We start from the raw sequence: 23,077 nt of genomic DNA, 5'->3' as shown, positions 1-23,077 counted from the left end.
GTGCCGCCCAAACCTTTCACTTTTATCAAAGGAGTATTAAGCATTTACTGAACGCGTTACAGTTCATAAGGGTCTTTCCCAGACACCCAATTAGTTATATTAATTCCTCACATTAAGTTGGTTAGAGAAACATCGTTATCCCATTTTACAAATGGGAAAATTAAACCCCAAAATATTTTACTCACAGGGAAAAGTGATTTACTCAGAGCAGGTCCAAGAATACAATCCAGCGTCCGGCTTCATTCATTGTTCCTTCTACTACATCCCAGCTGCCTCTGGTTTCCTTCACAGCACTTAGCTTCATAATCAATAATCGGTGAACTAAAGGACTCAAAAACATTGTCAGGTATTGACCACATCTCAAACAAAGCAAATAGGCCGATGGCTAGGAATGCACAGCTCTACAAGCATCTTTAGCCCTTCTTTCTCCGGTTGTCAGCATCTTTCCCTCCAGCGACCTGCTCTCTACCTGAGCAGGCGGGGTCCCCACAGAAACGGGGATGCGCGCGGCCCCTTTAAGACTGCGGGCGGCGCGTGCCCACAGTCTTTTCAAATGGACCAATGAAAGGCTGATGGGCGGTTCGTCGAGGACCAGTAAAAAAAGAGGACACTGCGGGGTGTGCGGCGGCCCAAGCGGTTTCAAACGGCTTAGAGAAGGCCCTTCGGTTCTCACCCGGCGGAGGTGAGTGGTCGGTGGGCCTGACCCACACGCAAGGCCCTCGGGTCCGGGTGTCGCGCGCGCAGTTTCCCTTAACCCCAGGGGGGAGGGGGGAGCCTCCGGACGCGCGCCTTCCTTGCCCTACGAACCCGGCAGGTCTGAGGCGGCGAAGCGGGGCGGAGGCCGGTGGACCTGCGGCGGACGGGGCGGGGGGCGTGGGCGCTCGTGTGCGGCGGGGCTGGAGGTGGGCTCCGGATGAGCAGAACGCGGCAGCGGGGCTGGAGTGGCAGTGTATGGGGGACGCAGGCGGTGCAGGGCCGCGCCTGGTGGCTGAGGTGTTCCGGGTGCTGGGCGGGGACCGCGAGAGCCGGCTCTGCTTCAGTGGCCCTCGTGTAATTGTCAAATGAATGAATAAGTAAGAGCTGTGCTGGTTGTGAAGGGCCTTCCTTGTCTCCTCCGAACGTGACTGGGACAGCGGTATCGGGGCCTGCCCGCACACCTGTGTCCCTTCCTGCTTGCTGCGATTTTAATAATTCGGTCATTCACTACTCCGCCCTACCGCCTGGCTTTCTCTCTCTCTCTGTCTAAGGGTGTCAATAGAGTTCAAGTGTTTTTCCAGCTCTGAAGGTTTGGGGGACCAATACAATAGCCAGTAGCATCGGTTAAGCAGGCCTTGCTGCTTGAAGGCGGGGCTCAGTGAACTAGATTTTTACTTTTTAGTTCTCGTCAGCTCGCTAAGATAGCTACTTGCAATCGTGGTAATTGTCAGGCGGGATTTAAAAGCATTCCGTTTTGTTTCTTGGATAGAAAATGATGAAAGTGATATTGCTAGAATGGCTGTGTGTTAGAAAGTATATTCATGTTGGTGAATCTTAACAATGAGTTTTTCATTCAACATCAGTAGAAGGTGGAATGGTTTTTGCAGAACTTGCCCCAAATTTACACATGGCTCTAATTTAATGCTCATGAGACCAAAGCATTAAAATCTTGGCCCAGAAATGCTGTCCGTCTTATATTATGCATAATTATAGTAATTGAAAACTCATTTTTATAAAGGTGAGCTCCTCCTTTCTCCATTTTCATCACCCTGAAAAGTCCTTCTTTGACCTAAAGAGCTAATAAATTAAGCTAACAATCTTTTGAAACTTTTTTTTTTTTTGAGACTTTTTTCTCTTTTTCTCTTTTGTGGACTCCTGTGATCCTCTTGCCTCAGACTCCCAACTAGCTGGCACTACAGGCGCCTGCCACAACGCCCGGCTATTTTTTAGAGGCAAGGTCTTGCTCTTCTCAGGCTGGTCTTGAACCTGTGAGTTTAGGCAGTCCACCTGCCTCAGCCTCCCAGAGTGCTAGGATTACAGGCGTGAGTGACTGCACCCAGCCCTCTTTTAAGAAGTTGTAAAAGATTTCTACTACTACTTAGACTGTAACGTTTTTATAAGATTTAATTATATAGGGCCGGGTGCCTTGGCTCACGCCTGTAATCCTAGCACTCTGGAAGGCCAAAGCGGGTAGATTGCCTGAGCTCACAGGTTAGAGACCTCTTCTCTAGAAACAGCTGGGCATTGTGGGGCGCCTGTAGTCACAACTACCCTGGAGGCTGAGACAAGAGAATCTCTTGAGCCCAAGAGTTTGGGGTTGCTGTGAGCAACCTCCCTGCACTCTGCTAAGGATGACAAAGTGAAACTCTTGTCTCAAAAAAAAAATTTTTTTAATGATATAGATAAAGGCAAAATCAACTTATTTTGCTAGGATATATTAAATCTAGTTGGTAAATTTATTAGAACAAAAATTTTTTTTTGCAGTTTTTGGTCAGGGCTGGGTTTGAACCCACGACCTCTGGCATATGGGGCCGGTGCCCTACTCCTTTGAGCCACAGGCGCTGCCCTAGAACAAATTTTTAAGGGCTGTGCAATAAGGCAGTGGTAAACAAAGGTATTCTATAACAGCATGCCTTGTTTCTTATTCTCTATAAAGGTTTTTATTATTTTTTTATTAAATCATAACTGTACCTTGATGCATTTATGGGGTTCAGTGTACTGCTTGGTTTTGATCATCAACTCTGAATTACGAACAGTGGTGTGTGGTAATTGCATCACAGAGTCCTCTAAAACTGACAATCCAATTTTAGTAGCAGTTTTGTTTTTCTTTTACCAGTTTATTATTATTACAAAGGCTACACATGAAGAGATGCATAAGGCAATGTATGAGAGAAGGAGTATGGAGCTGTTATGCCTTTCCATTAAGCATATTCTAATATATCACCTCTCCTATAAACTTAATTCCATTGACTTTCAATTTTTGTAACTGTATCCTCCATTAGGACTTTATCAATAGTTTTTTGTTTTAAGATATTAGGTAGGGGAAGTGTTCCTCAGCTATTACCATAAAACACTTAGGTAAAGGAGACACAACTTCTTTTTTTTTTTTTTGAGACAGCCTCAAGCTATTCCCCTGGGTAGAGTGCTGTGGCATCATAGCTCACAGCAACCTCCAACTCCTGGGCTCAAGCGAGTCTCCTGCCTCTGCCTCCCAAGTAGCTGAGACCACAGGCGCCCGCCACAACGCCTGGCTATTTTTTGGTTGCAGCCATCATTGTTGTTTGGCAGGCCCCGGCTGGATTTGAACCTGCCACCTTAGGTGTATGTGGCTGGTGCCTTAGCCACTTGAGCCACAGGCGCCAAACCTCAATCTTAATTATAGACCTCTTAAGGGCTTCACCAATGGATCTTGGTACCTTTTTGTTTGAGGCTCCTATATCAAGTAGTCCCAGGAATTTCTCTTTACTACCTAACCTTTTTACCCTCTTTCGTTTATAGGCTTTGGATCCCCAGCAGGGAATATTGCCTAGAAACCTTTGCTTATTTGTCAATCTTCACCTTTTTCTTTTCTCTTTTTTTCTTTCTTTTCTTTTTTTTGAAACAGAGTCTCAAGCTGTCTCCTTGGGTAGAGTGCTGTGACATCACAGTAAGGTTATTTGGGGTATCCACATTAAGGGGTCATCCTTATCCACAGCAATTACCATGATGTGGGTAATAGACATATTCAGTGAGTGAATATCTCAATTACCATAAAGCCAGTCCTACCTGGCTTGCATGAGAAGTATATCAGTTGCTTCATTTGGGTGTTGGCACTTGACATTTATAGGTGGAGTCAGCTAGTCCCCCTCGGGAAGCTGATGATACCAGCCTACAATGTGAAACAGTTCCTTCACATCATATTCCCTGGTTTTAATAGTTTCTTCATTTTTTTCTTCTTGCCACTGGACTACCTGAGAGGTCTTAGAGTTACTTTTTTTTGTCCTTGTATAATTTTTCCATTGGGGAATAGCTCCTTTTTTTTTGAGAAAGAGTCTCACTATGTTACCCTTGGTAGAGTGCAGTGCCATCACAGTTCACAGCAACCTCAGACTCTTGGGTGTAAGCGATTCTCTTGCCTCAGCCTCCAGAGTAGCTGGGACTATAGGCGCCCACCACAACGCCTGGCTGTTTTTTAGTTGCAGTTGTCATCATTGTTTAGCAGGCTCAAGCCAGATTTGAACCCACTAACCACGGTGTATGTGGCCAGGGCCTCAACCAGTGAGCTATGGGCACCAAGCGTGGGGAATAGTTTTGAGGCTGAAATCTGAGCTTGGTTTAGCCTCAAAATCCAACCCAGCATTCTCTTTTAATTTTATTTGAGCTATTACAGATAACAGCCAAAGGACTGACTGTTTCATTTTTTTCCTTTTCTTTTCTTTTCTAAAGAGACAGTCTCATTTTATCGCCCTTGGTAGAGTACTGTGGCATCACAACTCACAGCAACCTCCAACTCCTGGGCTTAGGCGATTCTCTTGCCTCAGCTTCCCAAGTAGCTGGGCCTACTGGCACCCACCAGAACATCTGGCTATTTTTTTGTTATTGTTGTTGCAGTTTGGCCAGGGCCAGATTTGAACCCACTACCCTTGGTATATGGGGTCAGTGCTCTACCCACTGAGCCCCAGGCACCGCCCATGTTTCACTTCTTTCTTACTAGCTTGCATTTCCTTATGCACACAGTAAATCAACTTCCCAGAAGTTGGATTATCTCTAAATTCCAGTGATAACTTTTACTTTTAGTAGCTGAGTATAGCATAGCAGCAGCTCTATAACACAGGACCACATGGCCACCCAGGAATCAAAGGTTCTTCATCACCCTTTTATCCTTTTTCTTCCCAAACACATGTTTCTGTGAGCAGATACTAATTCTGGAAATACAGTAATTACAAACTTATTTTACACTCTTACAACACAAAATATTCAGTGGGGTTACCCCTCTCCCCCACCAAACAAATAGTCCTTCAGCAGGGGCCACTAGCTGACTCTCCTCTAATTCAGTTCTGACATACTGTCCCTGGAAGTATTGTCAGATCCCACAAGAGAGGGCTTAGTCCCAGGAGACTGCCCCACTTCAGATGCCAGTCAAAAGTCCCAGGTTGATTTTTTTTTTTTTTTTGGAGACAGAGTCTCACTTTATTGCCCTCAGTAGAGTGCCATGGTGTCACAGCTCACAGCAACCTCCAGCTCCTGGGTTTAGGTGATTCTCTTGCCTCAGCCTCCCAAATAGCTAGGACTACAGGCACCCGCCACAATGCCCAACTATTTTTTTTTGTTGTTGTTGTTGCAGTTTGGCCAGGGCCGGGTTTGAACCCACCACCTTTGGTATATGGGTCCAGTGTCCTCCTCACTGAGCCACAGGTGCCACCCATCCCCAAGTTCTTTTTCTGTGCTTCTGACAAACTGGCTATGAATGGGAGTTCCCATGACCCCTACCTTGTATTCAATTACTTGGCCAGAGCCATTCATGAACTCAGGGAAACAAATTAATCAGTTTATAATAAAAGCTATTGCAAAGGATACAGATGAAGAGATACATAAGGTGAGATAATAAAAGTCTTTCACAGTGCCTTGGGATAGTGTTAAAAATCTTGATGAGGAATGAAAACTGTTTATTGGAGTGGAGCCAAGCTCTCTTATCCTCCTTTAATGGGGTCCCATTCATTCATTCAACAAATATTGAGATTGGTGCCTAATGTGTGTTAAACATTGTTCTAGATTCAGGGAATACACTGGTGAACCAGAAAAAGACAAAAACCCTGACCTAAGGGAATTTGGCAGTTTTATCTCTCAAACAATTTACTGTAGCAAATTGTAGTTTCTATAATCCCTCTGGCTCAGCTTTGGTCCTTCCACAAAACAAATGCTCAAATACTTTTACTAGCACTAGCTAATAGGTATTGAATGCTTACTGGGTGCCACATTTTTTCTTTCTTAATCATCATAATGTTTTACCAGTGAAGAAGCTGATTCTTATGCAACTTGCTCAAAATTATAGAATTTAGTGATCGAACCTAAATTTGAACCCAAGTTAGTCTGTCTCCAGGGCCTTTGCTCTTAAGCTATGGTTGTATTATGTGAAATAATGGGATCCGTTAAGAAGAAATTCAGGAGAACTTTCTGGGTATAATTTACCCCTCCTCTTAAAAAAATAACTTCTACTATAGATAAGATGAAATGTGAATGATAGCCATGATAGTTTTTAGAAGGAAGATGGGGCAGTTCAAACTACATGTATGTTACCATATAGGAGATGGACAACTATAAGAAAAAAGAAAAAAAAAAAGGAGATGGACAACTATGAAGGGGGGTGGGGGGCAAAGGGGAGCATAAAAATTGAGTTTTTAATCTAATTATTATTGATGGCTTCTTTGGTCAGCATTGGGGAGGTTTAAGGTTTTTAAGTGATTCTGGTATTTTTGCCTCTGGAGTTCAGAACATGTTACTTAGCTCCTTCCTATTAGGGCAGTTACCCTGCTGCCTACTTGACACATCTCCGACACATTAAGCTTATTCTTTATGGCCTTTGCCTTTACTATTCTTGCTCAGAACTTTACATCCCAATCTCCTCTACCTCAAGCCTGTATTACAGGCTCTACCCAGGTCTCAACTTAAATATCCTTGCCTTAAAGAGGCATTTTTCTGAACTCTCAATTAGAGTAACCCTTTTTTGGGTCACTTTTACCTCATTATCCTTTATTTACTTTATAGCGTTTATTGTTATGTGATAAATTGTTTATTGTTTGCTTGTATATTGTTTGATTTCCTCATAACAAATGAAAGCAGAACATAGGTTTTTTGTGGGGGGTTGTTTTGTTTTGTTTTTTTGAGATAGTCTCACTCTGTCATCTTCTGTGGAGTATGATGGAATCATAGCTCATAGCAACCTCAAACTCTTCAGCTTGAGCAATCCTCTTGCCTCAGCCTCCTGAGAGGCTGAGAATACAGGTATGTGCCACTACACCCAGCTAGTTTTTAGGGAGACCAGGTCGTGCTCGTGTGCAGGCTGGTTTTCAACTCCTGAGCTCAAGCAATTCACCCAGCTAAGCTGAGCCTCCCAGAGTGGTAGGATTACGTGTGTGAGCCACCTCACTGGCCTTGTTTAATTTGTGAGGTTACCCTCGGTACCTCAGACAATGCCTGGAACAAAGTAGGCGGTCAGAAAAATATTTGTTGAGGCCGGGTGTGGTGGCTCATGCCTATAATCTTAGCATTCTGGGAGGCTGAGATGGGTGGATTGCCTGGGCTCACGAGTTTGAGACCAGTCTGAACAAGAGAGACCCGGTCTCTAAAAATAGCCAGACATTGTCACGGGTACCTATAGTCCCAGCTACTTGGGAGGCTGAGGCAAGAGAATCACTTGAGTCCAAGAGTATGAGGTTGTTGTGAACTGTCATGCCAAGGTACACTACGGAGGGCGACAGAGTGAGACTGTCTCAAAAAGAAAAAAAAGAAATTCAAAACTGGTAAAGTCTTCTCTATGTGATAAAGTGATAAAGATAGAATGTAACTAACTAGTTAGCTGTATTTCTTACACTTTGGGTGTGAGCAGTATCTTAACAGACTAGTTTGGAGAGTACTCACCTAAGAAAACCAGAAAAATTATAGATTTGTTCGTTTCAATTGGGTGGGAAGGTAGATCTGTTTCCCCTCTCCCTTTTTCTTTTAATTAAAAAAATTTTTTTTAACTTATAGAAGTTTTGAGAGGTATTGGTCAAACATAGGATGGCCTTCTGTTGGAATTTAATGTTTTTCTTATGATTAGACTGGAGTATGGGCTTTTGGCAGGAAGATCACAGGTAAAATGCCACTTTTGTTATATCATATCAAGGTTACATACTGTTAATATGATTTATGACTGTTAATATTGACCTTGATTTCATGGCTGAGGTAGCGTTTGTAAGATTTCTCAAGTGTAAAGCTCTTTCCACATTTACTAGTTCAAGTATTTATATTAGTATGGACTCAAGGATATTTTTATACTTTAGGTTGCATTTCTATTTATTTATTTTGAGACAGAGTCTCACTATATCGCCCTTGGTAGTGTACTGTGGTGTCACAGCTCACAGCACCTTCCAACGCTTGGGCTTAAGTGATTTCCTTGCCTCTGTCTCCCAAGTAGCTGGGACTACAGTTGCCCACCACAACACCCCTCTATTTTTTTGTTGCATTTGTCACTGTTGTTTGGCAGGCCCAGGCCAGGTTCAAACCCACCAGCCTCAGTGTATGTGGCTGGTGCCCTAACCACTGAGCTATGGGCGCCAAGCCCTATACTGCTAAATTTTGTTGCTCAAATTATTCCAGCTTAGTCCATTTAGAGCTCTTTTAGTTGGCTTTTATTCCCCTTTAACATGCCCACGTCTCTTTATTTATTTTATTTTTTTTTGTAGTTTTTGGCCGAGACTGGGTTTGAACCCGTCACCTCTGGCATATGGGGCTGGTGCCCTACTCTTTTGAGCCACAGGTGCCGCACCACATCTGTCTATTTTTAATTTTTAATTTTTTAATTTAATTTTTTAATGCTGCCTACCTTCTGACAGTATAAGATGCTTTAGATTCATCTTGTATATTTTATGTACCAGTGCTAGACTCTGCCATTTCTCCTAGGAGCCCTGGCTCTATCATTGCAGAGTGGTATCAAAAACAAGACCTGGGTACTAAGTGTTCTTATTGCTACTGGGGAATTGTTTCTTTGGGGCCTTTTAAGCTGATGGAACAAAGAAATATATGTGTATTTTTATCTATATGTATGTATGTGTCCTAACCCCATTTACACATATATAGGCTTATCTGTAAATATTTCAATAGTTATCTGTGTCTACGTTAAGTTAAACCTGAGTTCTTACTAATAATTCCAACTCTGATTCATTACCACATGGCTCATTTTGGCCTCCTCCCCTTGCTTATCCATTTATTTAATTGTTTACTTCCAGTATAAATGGACAACAATATTAGAATTGTTAACCCATACTCTGTGGGGAAGAACTTTGTCAACTAGAGTATAGTATAGTATTGATAGTATACTTTTATGTGGTTCCTATTGGCTTTTGACTTAGACTCCTGTCATTTCCTAAGCTACTTAGGTTAGTACCTGTACCCTTTTTGGTGAGGTTATCTGATACATATGTATTACAGTTAGATTCTCTGGTCATAGTCTTCATTCTTTTGTGGGATCCTTCCAACCTCCTAAATGACTCTTTAAAAATTTGCGTGTTATCTATAACAAACCCACAGCTAATACTATACTGAATGGAGTAAAACTGAAAACTTTTCCACTTAGAATTGGAACCAGACAAGGTTGTCCTCTATTGCCAATACTATTCAACATAGTGCTGGAAGTTCTAGCCAATATAATCAGGCAAGAGAGGGAAATAAAGAGCGTCCAAATGAGGGAAGAGGAGGTCAAACTCTTGCTCTTTGCTTATGATATAATCTTATACTTAGAAAGCCCCAAAGATTCAACCACAAGACTCCTGGAAGTGATCAAAAAATGCAGTAATGTCTCAGGATATAAAATCATTGTCTACAAATTAGTATCCTTTATATATGTCAATAACAGCCAAGTTGAAAAGCTAATCAGGGACACAGTTCCCTTCATACTAGTTCAAAAACAAATGAAATACCTAGTAATCTACCTAACAAAAGAGGTGAAGGACCTCCGCAAAGAAAATTATGAAATCCTAAGAAAAGAAATAGCAGAAGATATTAACAAATGGAAGACCACATCATGCTCATGGCTGGGAAGAATCAACATTGTTAAAATGTCTGTACTTCCCAAAGCAATCTACAGATTCATTACAATCTCATTTAAATACCGTCAGTATACTTTCAAGATTTAGAAAAAATAATTCTTCATTTTGTGTGGAACCAGAAAAAACACTGTATAGCCAAGGCAATTCTTAGTAATAGGAACAAAGCTGGGGCCATCACCCTACCAGACTTTAGGCTATACTACAAAGCCATAATGATCAAAACAGCATGGTAATGGTGCAAAAATAGAGACATAGACATTTGGAACCGAATAGAAAACCATGAGATGGCTTGGCACCTGTAGCTCAGAGGCTAGAGCACTGCAACCTATACCAGAGCTGTTCGAACCCAGTGGGGGCCTGCCAAACAATGAAACTACAACCAAAAAAAGAGCCAGGCATTGTGTCAGGCACCTGTAGTCCCAGCTATTTGGGAGGCTGAGGCAAGAGAATTACTTAAACCCAAGAGTTTGAGGTTGCTGTGAGCTGTGACGCCATGGCACTCTACTGAGGGTGATATAGTGAGACTCTGTCTCAAAAAAAAAAAAAAAAAGAAAAAGAAAAAGAAAACCATGAGATGAAACTAACATCTTACAGCCACTGATCTTTGATAAACCAGACAAGAACACTGGGGGAAAGAATCCCTATTCATAAATGGTGCTGGCAGAACTGGATAACCACATGTAAAAGACTGAAACTGGACCTGCACCTCTCACCACTTACAAAAATTAATTCAAGATGGATAAAAGATTTAAATCTAAGGCATGAAACAATAAAAACTCCTCGAAGAAAGTATGGGGAAAACACTTGAAGATATTGGCCTGAGGAAAGATTTTTATGAAGAAGACTGCTGTTACATTTGCAACAATAACAAAAATAAATAAATGGGACTTAATTAAACTGAAAAGCTTCTGTACAGCTAAGGAAACAACAACCAAAGCAAATAGACAACCCTCAGAGTGGGAAAAGATATTTGCATATTATGAATTGGACAAAAAGCTTGATAACTAGGATCTATAGGGAACTCAATCAACAAAAAAAGAGCTAACAATCCTGTGTATTACTAGGCAACAGACATGGATAGAACCTTCTCTAAAGAAGACAGATGAATGGTTAACACTTATGAAAGAATGCTCATCATCCCTAATCATCAGAGAAATACAAATCAGAACCACCTTGAGATTATCACCTAACCTCAGTGAGAATGGCCCAAATTACAAAGTCTCAAAGCTGTGGATATTGGTGTGGATGTGGAAAGAAGCACTTTTACACCGCTGGTGGGGCTGCAAACTAATACAACCTTTTTGGAAGGAAGTATGGAGAATCCTCAACTCAAATTAGAGCTCCCATTTGATCCTGCGATCCCATTACTAGGCATCCACTCAGAAGAAAAAAATCATTTTATCATAAGGACATTTGCACTAGACTGTTTATCGTAGCTCAATTTACAATCACCAATTTGTGGAAACAACCTAAAAGCCCACCAACCCAGAATTGGATTAACAAGCTGTGGTATATGTATACCATGGAACACTTTTCAGCTATTATAAAGGATGGAGACTTGGGTGGCACCTGTGGCTCAAAGGAGTAGGACACTGGCCCCATATGCCGGAGGTGACAGGTTCAAACCCAGCCCCAGCCAAAAAAAGAGAAAAAGATGGAGACTTTACATCTTCTGTATTAACCTGGATTGAGTTGGAACGCATTCTTCTTAGTAAAGCATCACAAGAATGGAGAAGTTAAAATCCATTGTACTCAATTCTAATATGAAGGCAATAGATGATCTAATACAAGGTGGGGGGAGAGAATGAGGGAGCAGGGAAAGGGGAGGAGAGAGGGAGATGGATGTTGCCATGTATGGCACAATTCTTAGGGGTGGGACACAATTATAAGAGGGACTTTACCTAACAAATACAATCAGTGTAACCTAATTCTTTGTACCCTCAATAAATCCCAAACAATAAAAAAACTAGATAGATAGATAAGATTAAATCTAGCTGTAAGATTTACTGTACAATAAATAAAAACTATGAAAGTAAAAATTTGCATACATTAAAGTTCAGTCTTTTTTTTTTTTTGAGACAGTGTCTCACTTTGTCACCTTTGGTAGAGTGCCATGGTGTTATAGTTCACAGCAACCTCAAACTCTTGGGCTCAAGCGATTTTCTTGCCTCAACCTCCCAAGTTGCTGGGACTAGAGACAGCCGCCACAATGCCTGGCTATTTTTAGAGACATGGTCTTGCTCTTGCTCAGGGTGGTCTCAAACCTATAAGCTCAGTCAATCCACCTGCCTAGGCCTCCCAGAGTGCTAGGATTACAGCACCTAGCCAGTGAGCCACGTGTCTGGCCTTAAAGTTCAGTCTTTATGTTGGAAAGGTCTGTGAGTGCTGGCAGGTGTGTGATGTCATTATCCACCATTATGTTATCATAGAGAATAGTTTCACTGCCCTAAAATTCCAATATATTTCACCTATTTGTGCCCCACCTACCCTCTGACAGCCACAGAATTTATTTATTTATTTATTTATTTATTTATTTATTTATTTTGAGACAGGAGCCTCAAGCTGTCCCCCCGGATAGTGCGCTGTAGCATCACAGCTCACAGCCACCTCCAACTTCTGGGCTCAAACAAGTGTCCTGCCCTCAGCCTCCCAAGTAGCTGGGACCACAGGCACCCACTACAATGCCCGGCTATATTTTTTTGGTTGCAACCATCATTGTTGTTTGGTGGGCCTGGGCTGGATTCCAACCCGCCTCCTTGGGTGTACATGGCTGGCGCCTTTGCCACTTGAACCACAGGCGCCGAGCCACAGAATTTTTTTAAATAAAGAATTTGCTTTTTTCTTTATTTCTTTGCAGCCCTCTGTAGAGTACAATGGTATCACAGCTCACAGCAACCTCAAACTCCTAAGGCTCAAGTGATCCTCTTGCCTCAGTTTTTCTATTTTTAAGTAGAGATGGGGTCTCATCTTGCTGAGGCTGGTCTGGAACTCCTGAGCTCCTGCATTCCACCCACCTTGGCTTCTTAGAGTGCTAGGATTATAGGCGGGAGCCACTGTGCCTAGCCTGGGAATTTGCGCTTTAATTTAATTTTTTTATTTGTGACAGAGTCTCACTCTGTCACACTGGTAGAATGCCGTAGCGTCATAGCTCATAGCAACCTCCAACTCTTGAGCTCAAGCAGTTCTCTTGCCTGGCTAGTTTTTCTTTTTGTGTGTGTATGTGAGAGATGGGGGTCTCACTCTTCCTGAGGCTGATCTCCAACTCCTGAAATCAAGCAGTCCACCTGCCTCAGCCTCCCAAAGTGCTAGGTTTACAGGCATGAGCCACTATGTACTTTCTATACTGAATATTTTTTTTATTTTTTTATTTTTAATTATTATGCATATGTAATAGTTATATATCTTTATAGTGTATATGTAATGTTTTCATTCAGGCAAAGTGAATTAATCAAATCATGGTAATTGAGGCATATCCATCACCTCAGGCATTTATCATTTAGTTATTTTAAAGTGTGAGGGCTGTCTGAAAAATATGCAGCCATGTGTCTTTGTTTTTCATATTATATGGCTGGATACTTTGCAGACAGCCCTCATGTACTCTGATTTATTGTTAATTAGTGTTTTTTTTTTGTTTGTTTTGCTGTCACATATTCTATCTATCTATATATATATACATTTTTTTTTGGAGACATAGTCTTACTTTTTTGCCCTCAGAGTGCTGTAGTGTCATAGCTCACAGGCAACCTCAAACTCTTGGGCTCAGGCGATTCTCTTGCCTCAGCCTCCCAAGTACCTGGCACTACAGGGACCCGCCACAACACCTGGCTATATTTCAAGACAAAGTCTCGCTCTGGCTCAGGTTGGTCTTGAACCCGTGAGCTCTGCAATCCACCCACCTTGGCCTCCCAAGTGCTAGGATTATAGGTGTGAGCCACCGCACCTGGCCTGTCTAACTATATTTTTGCTCCCATCGCCACTTTATACTCCCATACCCTGTTTACTCTTCCCAGCCTCTGGTACCTGTCATTCATCATGTTTAATATATAGCTTCCACATGTGAGACTTTTCTTTCTGTGCTTGGCTTATTGCACTTAACATAATGTTCTCCAATTCCATCCTTATTGTTGCAAATAGTAGGATTTCATTCATTTTCATAACTAATATTCTGTCTATATACCACAATTTCTTTTTTTTTTTTTTTTTTTTTGAGACGGAGCCTCAAGCTATCCCCCTAGGTAGAGTGCCATGGCATTACACTCACAGCAACCTCCAACTCCTGGGCTCAAGCGAGTCTCCTGCCTCAGCCTCCCAAGTAGCTGGGACTACAGGCACCCGCCACAACACCCAGCCATTTTTTGGTTGCAAGCCATCATTGTTGTTTGGCGGGCCGGGCTGGGGATTCGAACGCGCCACCTTAGGTGTATGTGGCTGGCGCCTTAGCCGCTTGAGCCACAGGTGCCGAGCCCACAATTTCTTTATTAATCCTTTGATGGACACTTAGGTTGATTCCATGCCTTGGGTATTGTGAATAAACATGGGAGCGCAGATGTCTTTCAACAGACTGAATTCTCCTTCTTTGGATATATACCCAGCAGTGGGATTAGAGGATGATATGGTAGATTTATTTATTTATTTATTTATACAGAGTCTCAAGCTGTCACCCTGGGTAGAGTGCTGTGGCATCATAGCTAACAGCAACCTCCAACTTTTGGGCTCAAGCAATCATCTTGCCTCAGTTTTTCTATTTTTATTTATTTATTTGGCTGGGTAGGGTTTGAACCTGCCACCTTCCGTATATGGATGGGGCCAGTGCCCTACTCACTGAGCCACAGGTGCCACCCTTTGTTTAATTTTATTTTTATTTTTTTGAGACAGAGTAGAGTGCTGTGGTGTCACAGCTCATAGTAACCTCCAACTCTTGGGCTTAAGCGATTCTCTTGCCTTAGCCTCCCAAGTAGCTGGGACCATAGGTACCTGCCACGATGCCCGTCTGTTGTAATTCTCATTGCTGTTTTAGTTGGCCAGGGCCAGGTTCAAACCCACCACCCTGGGTATATGGGGCTGGTGCCTGACCCACTGAGCTATAGGTACCGCCCAGTTTTTCTGTTTTTAGTAGAGATGGAAGTCTCGCTTTTTGCTCAGGGTGGTCTTAAACCCATGAGCTTAAGCTATCCACCCACCTCGACATCCCAGAGAGCTAGGATTATAGGCTTGAGCCACTATGCCTGGCCCCCTATTTTTATTTTTTGAGGAACCACAATATTGTTCTTCATAGTGGTTACGCTTATTTACATTCTAACTAACGGTATATGAGGGTTCCCTTTCTCCACATCCTCACCAGCATTTTTTAATGCCTTTTTGATGAAAGCCATTTTAACTAGGATGAGATGATATCTCCAACTGCTAATTTTTTTTTACTATGTCTAAGATTTTGCCTCTTCTAGAATGTCATGTTGAAATCAGACTATATGTACCCTTTGAGACCGGCTTTGCAATATGATTTGAGATTCTTCTATGTCTTTTTGTGGTTTGATAACCAATTTCTTTTTATTGCTGAATAATGTTCCATTTTATCCATGTACTGCATGTGTTTATTCACCTGTTGAAGGAAAACACCATTCCTATTTTTAATGATTATAAACAAAGCTGCTATAAACATTCATGTGCAGATTTCTGTGTAGATATAATTTTTAATTCAATAGGGTAAATACCTAGGAGCAGATTGTTAGATCATATGGTAACACTACTATATATTTAATATTGTGAGAAACTCACACTGTCTTCAAAAGTGGCTGTACCATTTTGTAGTCACATTAGGAACGATGAGAGTTCCTGTTGCTCCACATTCTTTTTCATTTCTTTATTTATTTTTATTTCTTGGAGATGGTGATCTCAATATGTTGCCTAAGCTAAAATACAGTGGTTATTCAGAGGCATGATCAGTAGCTCACTGCAGCCTCAAACTTCTCTCCTCAAGGGATCCTCCTATCTCAGCTCCAAAGAAGCTAGGACTACAGGTGTGCACACCACTGTGCTCTGCTCCACATTTTTGAGAGCACTTAAATTTTATTGGGTTTTTTGATTTTAGCCATTCTAGTAGATATGTAGTACTCCCACCTTTAAAACTTTTATTTTTCATGACAGGACTTTTTTGAAAAGAAATAAAACTTTTTTTTTTTTTTTTTGAGACAGACTCTCAAGCTGTCACCCCTATGTAGAGTGCTATGGTGTCATAGCTCACAGCAATCTCCAATTTTTAGGCTCAAGTGATCCTTTTACCTCAGTTTTTCTATTTTTATTTTTATTTAATTTTTTGTATTTTGTTTGTTTTTTTTTTTAAAGACAGAGTCTCACATTGTTGAGAGCTGGGGCGTCACAGCTCACAACCACCTCCAGCTCTTAGGCCATTCTTTTGCCTTGGCCTCCTGAGTAGCTGGGACTACAGGTACCGGCCACAACGCTCAGCTATTTTTTTGTTGCAGTTTGGCCAGGAGGTTTTCTATTTTTAGTAGAGACGGAGTCTCAGTTTTGTTCAGGCTGGTCTTGAACTTGTGAGCGTAAACCTGCTGGATCTACCTGGCCTCCCAGAATGCAAGGATTACAGGCGTGAGCCACGGTGCCCTTGCCTGGCCAAAATAAGACTTTTTAAAGAGAATGAACACAGGGTAGGGGGATTTTTAAGTTTGGTGGGGTTTTTTTGTTTTTTGTTTTTTTTGATATACAGTCTCATTTTTGTTTACCTTTGATAAAATGCTGGGGCATCACAGCTCACAGCAACCTCAAACTTGTGAGCTTAAGCAATTCTCTTGCCTCAGCCTCCCAAGCAGCCGGGACCACAGGTGCCCGCCACAATGCCTGGCTACTTTTGTTGTTGTTGTTTGTTTGTTTAGGCTTGGGCTGGATTTGAACCCACCAGCCCCAGTGTATGTGGCTGGTGCCCTAAACACTGAGCTAGGGGTGCCCTGCCATTTAAAAAGTTTTTAAAGAGGGTACTTTTTTTTGAGACAGAGTCTCAACTATGTCATTCTCGGTAAAGTGCTGTGGCATCACTGCCCACAGCAACCTCAAACTCTTGGGCTTAAGTGATTCTAAAGAGGATACTTTTAAAAAATAAACTTAATCCTGGAATAATTTTAGGTTATTCCAACAGAAAATTTACAAAGATGATACAAAGAATTCCAGACTCCCTCTCACCAAGTTTCCCCTGTTAAGATTTTATGTGGCATATTTGTCAAAACCAACATTAGTGCATTACTTTTATTTATTTAAATTTTTTAGAGACAGGGTCTTGCTGTGTTGCCCAGGCTAGACTCAAACTCCTAGGCTCAAGTAATCCTCTCATCTCTGGCTTCCAAACACCTGGGACTACAGGTATATGCCACCATTCCTAGTTAGTACATTACTCTTAAATTTCAGATTTTGTTTGGGTGTCAACAGTTTTTCTATTCATGCTTGCAGTCTATTTCAGGTTCCAGTTTACAGTAACACATTGTACTAAGTGGTCATCTGTCTTAGCCTCCTCTCGTCTTTGGCAGTTTCTCAGTCTTTCCTGGTCTTCATGACCTTGACGGTTTTGAGGAATACTGGTCACTTATTTTGTAGATTATCCCTTCCTTTGGTTTGTCTGATGTTTTTCTCATGTTTAGTTAAGGGTTATGTTATAGGCGAAATGCTTATATGCCTCTGGCCAAAAAAGCCGTTTGAGAGAAAGCAGTGAAAAGACTTAGTGCAGGCATACTTGTGAGAAAATGAGGCAGAATCCCATGTGGCCGGGTTAGTTGCGGGCCTAATATGACCAAGTCTTTGGCTGGAATAGCAGCATTTCCAGAGATGTCCAGACTGCGTTAAGGAATTAAGGTTGACTTCATAAGGCCAATAAAAAAGCCCTTTGGAAAACTGGCCAGATACCCATCAGTAACCTTTCCTGATCTGTGATAAGTAATGAAGGTTGCTTGCTGACAGGTCCGGGAATGGAAATGTGCTTGGGGACCTCAAGAGAAGAGGAATTTACCCAATGCATACAGGTATCTAATGGCACAGATGAAACCTGGGCTGGTGAAAGGCTTTTGAGAAGTCTAGCCTGAAAATTCCTTATAAAATTTCCAGCAAAAACCTCCTGACTTAAGGCTCACATGGGAGCGGAGGCTTGCACACAAATTTCTGTATGCCCAAGATGTTTCTTTATGCCTTGTTTAAAGATCCAAAGTAACAGTCTCCGAATGGCAAGGCCAGCAATGGCAGGTATTCCATCTACCTTGTTCCTCCATAGCTTCAGGCTTCATCAGATAAGAACAAAGAAGTAATGGCTGACAACATGTTCTCCATTAAGTTATGTTAAATTGGGTTATGTTGAAAGGGTTATGTTAAAAGGTGTATGTTGAGTGGATTATCAGATTACTAGGAGCTAATCACGACGAGGTAGTCACATGATATTTAAATGGATCAATGAGGTCATTGCTGTATAGTGCACATGTATGAAATTTGCTATGTAAACCAACCATAAATAAAGAAGCTTGCCATTTTGCCTGAGCAAGTAAATGATCACCTTTGTTTAAAACACAGTTTCAGTAAGCGTGCTTATTCTCTGCAACATCGCTTTTCTGTGAGACCCTAATGGCAACATTATGTGGGTGTTTTTTTTTTTTTTTGGGACAGAGCCTCAAGCTGTCCCCCTGGGTAGAGTGCCATGGCATCACAGCTCATAGCAACCTCCAACTCCTGCCTCTGCCTCCAAAGTAGCTGGGACTACAGGTGCCCACGACAACGCCTGGCTATTTTTTTGTTGCAGCCATCATTGTTGTTTGGTGGGCCCAGGCTGGATTTGAACCCGCCAGCTCAGGTGTATGTGGCTGGCGCCTTAGACATTTGAGACATAGGTGCCGAGCCGGGGATCAGCTTTTATGGAGGATCAGCTTTTTTTTTTTTTTTTTTTTTTGAGACAGAGCCTCAAGCTATCCCCCTAGGTAGAGTGCCATGGCATCACAGCTCATAGCAACCTCCAACTCCTGGTCTCAGCCTCCCAAGCAGCTGGGACCACAAGCGCCCACCACAATGCCCAGCTATTTTTGGTTGCAGCCGTCATTGTTGTTTGGTGGGCCCGGGCTGGATTCAAACCCACCACCTTAGGTTTTTGTGGCTGGTGCGTTAGCCACTTGAGCTACAGGCGCTGAGCCAACATTATGTGTTCTTAGAAAGAATACCATCATATCATATCAGTGGTTATGTGATATCCACATGACATCACTGGTGATGTTAACCTTGATTATATGGTTAAGATAGTGTTTGCTAGTTATGATTGAGTATTAAAGTTACTATTTTCCCTTTCTATACTTATTCTTCTGGAAGTGAATCACTAGCCCACCCCAAAGTGGGTGGAGGGATTAAGTTCCATTCCCTGGAGGAAAAAGTTGGAATTCTGTCTCTTCCCTTTGTTTCTTTATTCAACCTCTTATATGCACTATGGACTTGTGTGCATGTATGTCTGTTGCTTATGTATATTCATTCATACTTTTGAGTTATGATCCATTTCCTTTTTTCTCATTTCCTTTTTTCTGGTACTTCAAGATATACCAGGCTTATCTTTTATTTTCCCTGCCCCGATCCTAGAATTAGATATTTCACCAAGGAGCTCTGTTTTTTTTTAACTTAGTATTTCAAAACCAAGATCCAGGTACTTGGTCTGCTTGTTGATAGTGGGATGTCATTGTTTCTAGGCCTTCTCAACCAAAAGAGCTAGATAATAATATAGGTATGTATACTGACCCTTACAGATGCACATGTATGTAATTGTTTCTATCATTCCATCTGTATTTATATTAAGGTAAATATGAGGTGATTCAAATGTTTCAGACTTTTCAGAAGATATTTAGTTCATAAAGAAATGTCCTTTTTATAATTTCATCTTTACTGAGGTATTTTCCCCCCATTAACATCTTTTACATGCCACAGAAAACCCTGTTTTCTTTGACTTGATAACAGTAGTTGTTTGTTCCTGGCACATGATCTTTGTTTATTCTGATTCATTTGGAATGGTCATATATGTCTGGTATAGGTGTAATCGCAGATAAGCCATGGTGACCTTGTGTCTCTTCAAATATGGTTTTTGTTATTTTATTAAGAGGTAAGAGGCCACACTCAGTTGGTCAGGCCTATAATCCTAGCACTTGTAGGCCAAGGCGGGTGGATTGCCTGAGCTCAGGAGTTTGAGACGAGCTTGAGCAAGAGACCCTATCTCTACTAAAAATAGAAAAACTAGTCAGGTGTTGGGGCAGGCGCCTGTAGGCCCAGCTACTCAGGAGGCTGAGGTAAGGGGATCGCTTAAGCCTAAGAGTTTGAGGTTGCAGTGAGCTATGATGCCATGGCACTCTACCCAGGGCTCCAGAGCAAGACTCTGTCTCAAAATAAATAAATAAATAAAAGAGTAAGAGAGAGATAGGAAACCTACTTTTCTAATACATTCACTGTATTTCTTAAAGGTGTGGGTTTTTTGTTTGTTTGTTTGTTTGTTTTGAGACAGTCTTAAGCTGTCACCCTGGGTAGCTCTGGCATCACAGCTCAAAGCAACCTCCAATTCTTGGGCTTAAACGATGCTCTTGCCTTGGCCTCCCAGGTAGCTGGGACTATGGCCGCCCACCACAATGCCTGGCTATTTTTTTGTTGTTGTTGCAGCTGTCGTTATTGTTTTAGCTGGCCCGCCAGCCTTGGTGTATGTGGCTAGGTCCCTACCCACTGAGCTACAGGTGCCACCCAGGTATGTTATTATTAATTATTTTTATTATTATTTTTTTGAGACAGAGTCTTACTTTGCCTACTCTTGGTAGAGTACCATGACATCACAGCTCACAGCAACCTCAAACTCCTGGACTTAAATGATTCTCTTGCCTCAGCCCCCTACATAGCTGGGACTACAGGCACCTGCCACAACACCTGGCTATTTTTTGTTGTTGTACTTGTCATTGTTGTTTGGCATGCCAGGGCCAGGTTCAAACTCAGCCAGCCCTGGTGTATGTGGCCGGTGCCCTAGGCACTGAGCTACAGGCACTGAGCCTATTTATTTATTTATTTATTTGAGACATGGTTTCACTCTGTAGCTTGGGCTAGAGTGTGGTGGTTGTCATCATAGTTCACTGCAACCTCAAACTTTGGGCTCCAGCAATCCTCCTGCCTCAACCTCCCAAGTAGCTAGGCCTATAGATATGTGCCACTATGCCCAGGGTTTTGTTGTTAAAGTAATTTTAAGATCCTTTCTATAAAGTTGAGAGAAAAGGTAGCTCTTAATTATTTCTTGAAGTGAAATTTGTTTAATGTGGATGTCTTTTTTCTTTTTTCAATCATAGGTAGTGTCTTGCTTATTCATCAGCTACCAGGAGAAACCAAAAATGTCTTTTTAGCAGCCTAAGTAGATAATCACAAGTCTTATTCACTTCCCTCAAACAGATCCTACTCATTCTTTTATGCATAATTTCAGCCAACTTGATTCTTTAAATCAATAGCTAAAATTGGAAAAGAGGCACTGCTACAACTAGAAGTATTAATAACTTCATTATAAAATTAAGAAAGGAAAGCTATCAATTATAAAGCATTAAAACATAAAAACCACATTTGGGCCAGTTAATTTTGGTGCAGAGTCCCTCAAAGAGTCCCTTTGTAGTAGTGGATTTTACAGGTATTGCTGTCTTAATTTTTCCAAATGGAGTATCCTGAAAAATTTAAATGATTATTAGTATACTTTAACAAGACTAGGAGGCTTATATAGTTAGACTTACTTGATAAAGAGTTACATAAAAGAGGCTATATCCAGGATAGACCTCTGATATCTGGCAAACTTGGTTTTCTAGAACAACTCATACCCTAATCAGTTTTGTCATAATTTTTTCCTTTTTTGTATTTGTAGTTCTTATTTGTGTCATTGCATGTCTTCATCCACTTACAGCATGAAGTCTTTGTAGATTTTAGTAATATTGTCAATATTATAATTACATACATATGTGGTATGTTCCTTTATAAAAAATCTAATCCAGATGTTCATTTGGAAGTAAAGACCAAATACATGTCAGAAGTCTCTGTGCTTTAAATAAAACGTTTTTATGTTTTAGAGGACTGCCTGCTAATTTCGGGCAGTGTTTAATATGGGAGATTCTTCCAAATATATGGATGGTCCCCTTGAGTATTACCAAATAAATGGCATATAATTTGTTTAACTAATAGTAAAACTTTCAGAAGTATAAAAGGAATAGGTTGCTTGTCTACCCAAAGTAGTTTGTTTTAGACAAGAAAGGACTTGCCTTACTTGTTCCTAAGAGCTGTAACCCTACTTAGATATGTCTTGAACCAGAGGACTGAACCATGGGTTTATTTAAGTCTGAAGTCAGTCTAAAATTTCTAAATGACTCTGGGATAATTGTAACACAATAATGATAGGTATGGTTTACTGAATGTTTGATATTTGCCGGGTAATCTGTTAGTAGTACTACACACTTGCATAACGTCATTGGGTTTGTTCAATCTGATTCTTTCCAATCAGCTTTTCCCTTTCAGCCTTGTTTGGCCACATAGGTCATAGTCCTATTTTTTACTCTTGCCTAGTTTTTTCAGACTTCCATATACATCCCTGAAACATTCTGTGTTATCCTAACTTATTTTGCCTTTGCCTAGCCAATCCCTGTTAATTAATTTCATTTAGTTCTCAGCCTGAGTATCACTTTCTCAGAGGCACTTTTCCCTGACCGCTTAGTCAAGATTAGATGCCTCTTGTCACATTCTTATACTGTTTTGCCCCAGTGCTATGATAGTACACAACCTATACTCATTACCAAGATGAGCGTCTAATATAATAGCCTCCCATGGTCTACAAGTACAGGCAAAACCTCATTTAGTCTTCACAACAATTAGTTGAATCATGTTAGACAAGTTACCCTCTGTGCCTCAGTTTCCTCATTAAATGATGATGGTAATATTGACTTAAGAGTTATGAAGATTTTCGGGAAGAAGAGGCAATTAAGGGCATCCATATAGGAACAGAAGAGATCAAACTTTCACTTTTCACAGATGATATGATTGTATATCTGGAAAACACCAGGGACTCAACTAAAAAACTCTTAGAAGTGATCAAGGAATACAGTGGCGTATCAGGATACAAAATCAACACTCATAAATCTGTAGCCTTTATATAACCAACAGCAGCCAAGCTGAAAAAACAGTCAAGGACTCTATCCCATATAAAGTAGTACCAAAGAAGATGAAATATTTGGGGGTATACTTAACAAAGGATGTGAAAGATCTCTATAAAGAGAACTATGAAACTCTAAGAAAAGAAA

At 41.3% G+C, this 23,077-nt stretch overlaps 1 protein-coding gene across 1 annotated transcript in view; it reads left to right on the top strand.

The window, feature by feature from the left end:
• The first annotated feature begins 595 nt into the window (after nt 1-595).
• The window catches only part of CKAP5 (cytoskeleton associated protein 5), a 144,593-nt gene continuing 122,111 nt past the window's right edge, over nt 596-23,077 (top strand). The window contains exon 1 of the mRNA XM_023510089.1: nt 596-682. The gene's annotated coding sequence lies outside the window, so the exon portion shown is untranslated. The remainder of the gene's footprint in view (nt 683-23,077) is intronic.

Source organism: Otolemur garnettii, unplaced genomic scaffold (assembly GCF_000181295.1).
Source record: "Otolemur garnettii isolate 467f Iridium unplaced genomic scaffold, OtoGar3 scaffold00001, whole genome shotgun sequence".
NCBI classification, from domain to species: domain Eukaryota; kingdom Metazoa; phylum Chordata; class Mammalia; order Primates; family Galagidae; genus Otolemur; species Otolemur garnettii.
Note: the sequence above shows the minus strand (reverse complement) of the source record. Positions and strands in the feature narration are given on the sequence as shown.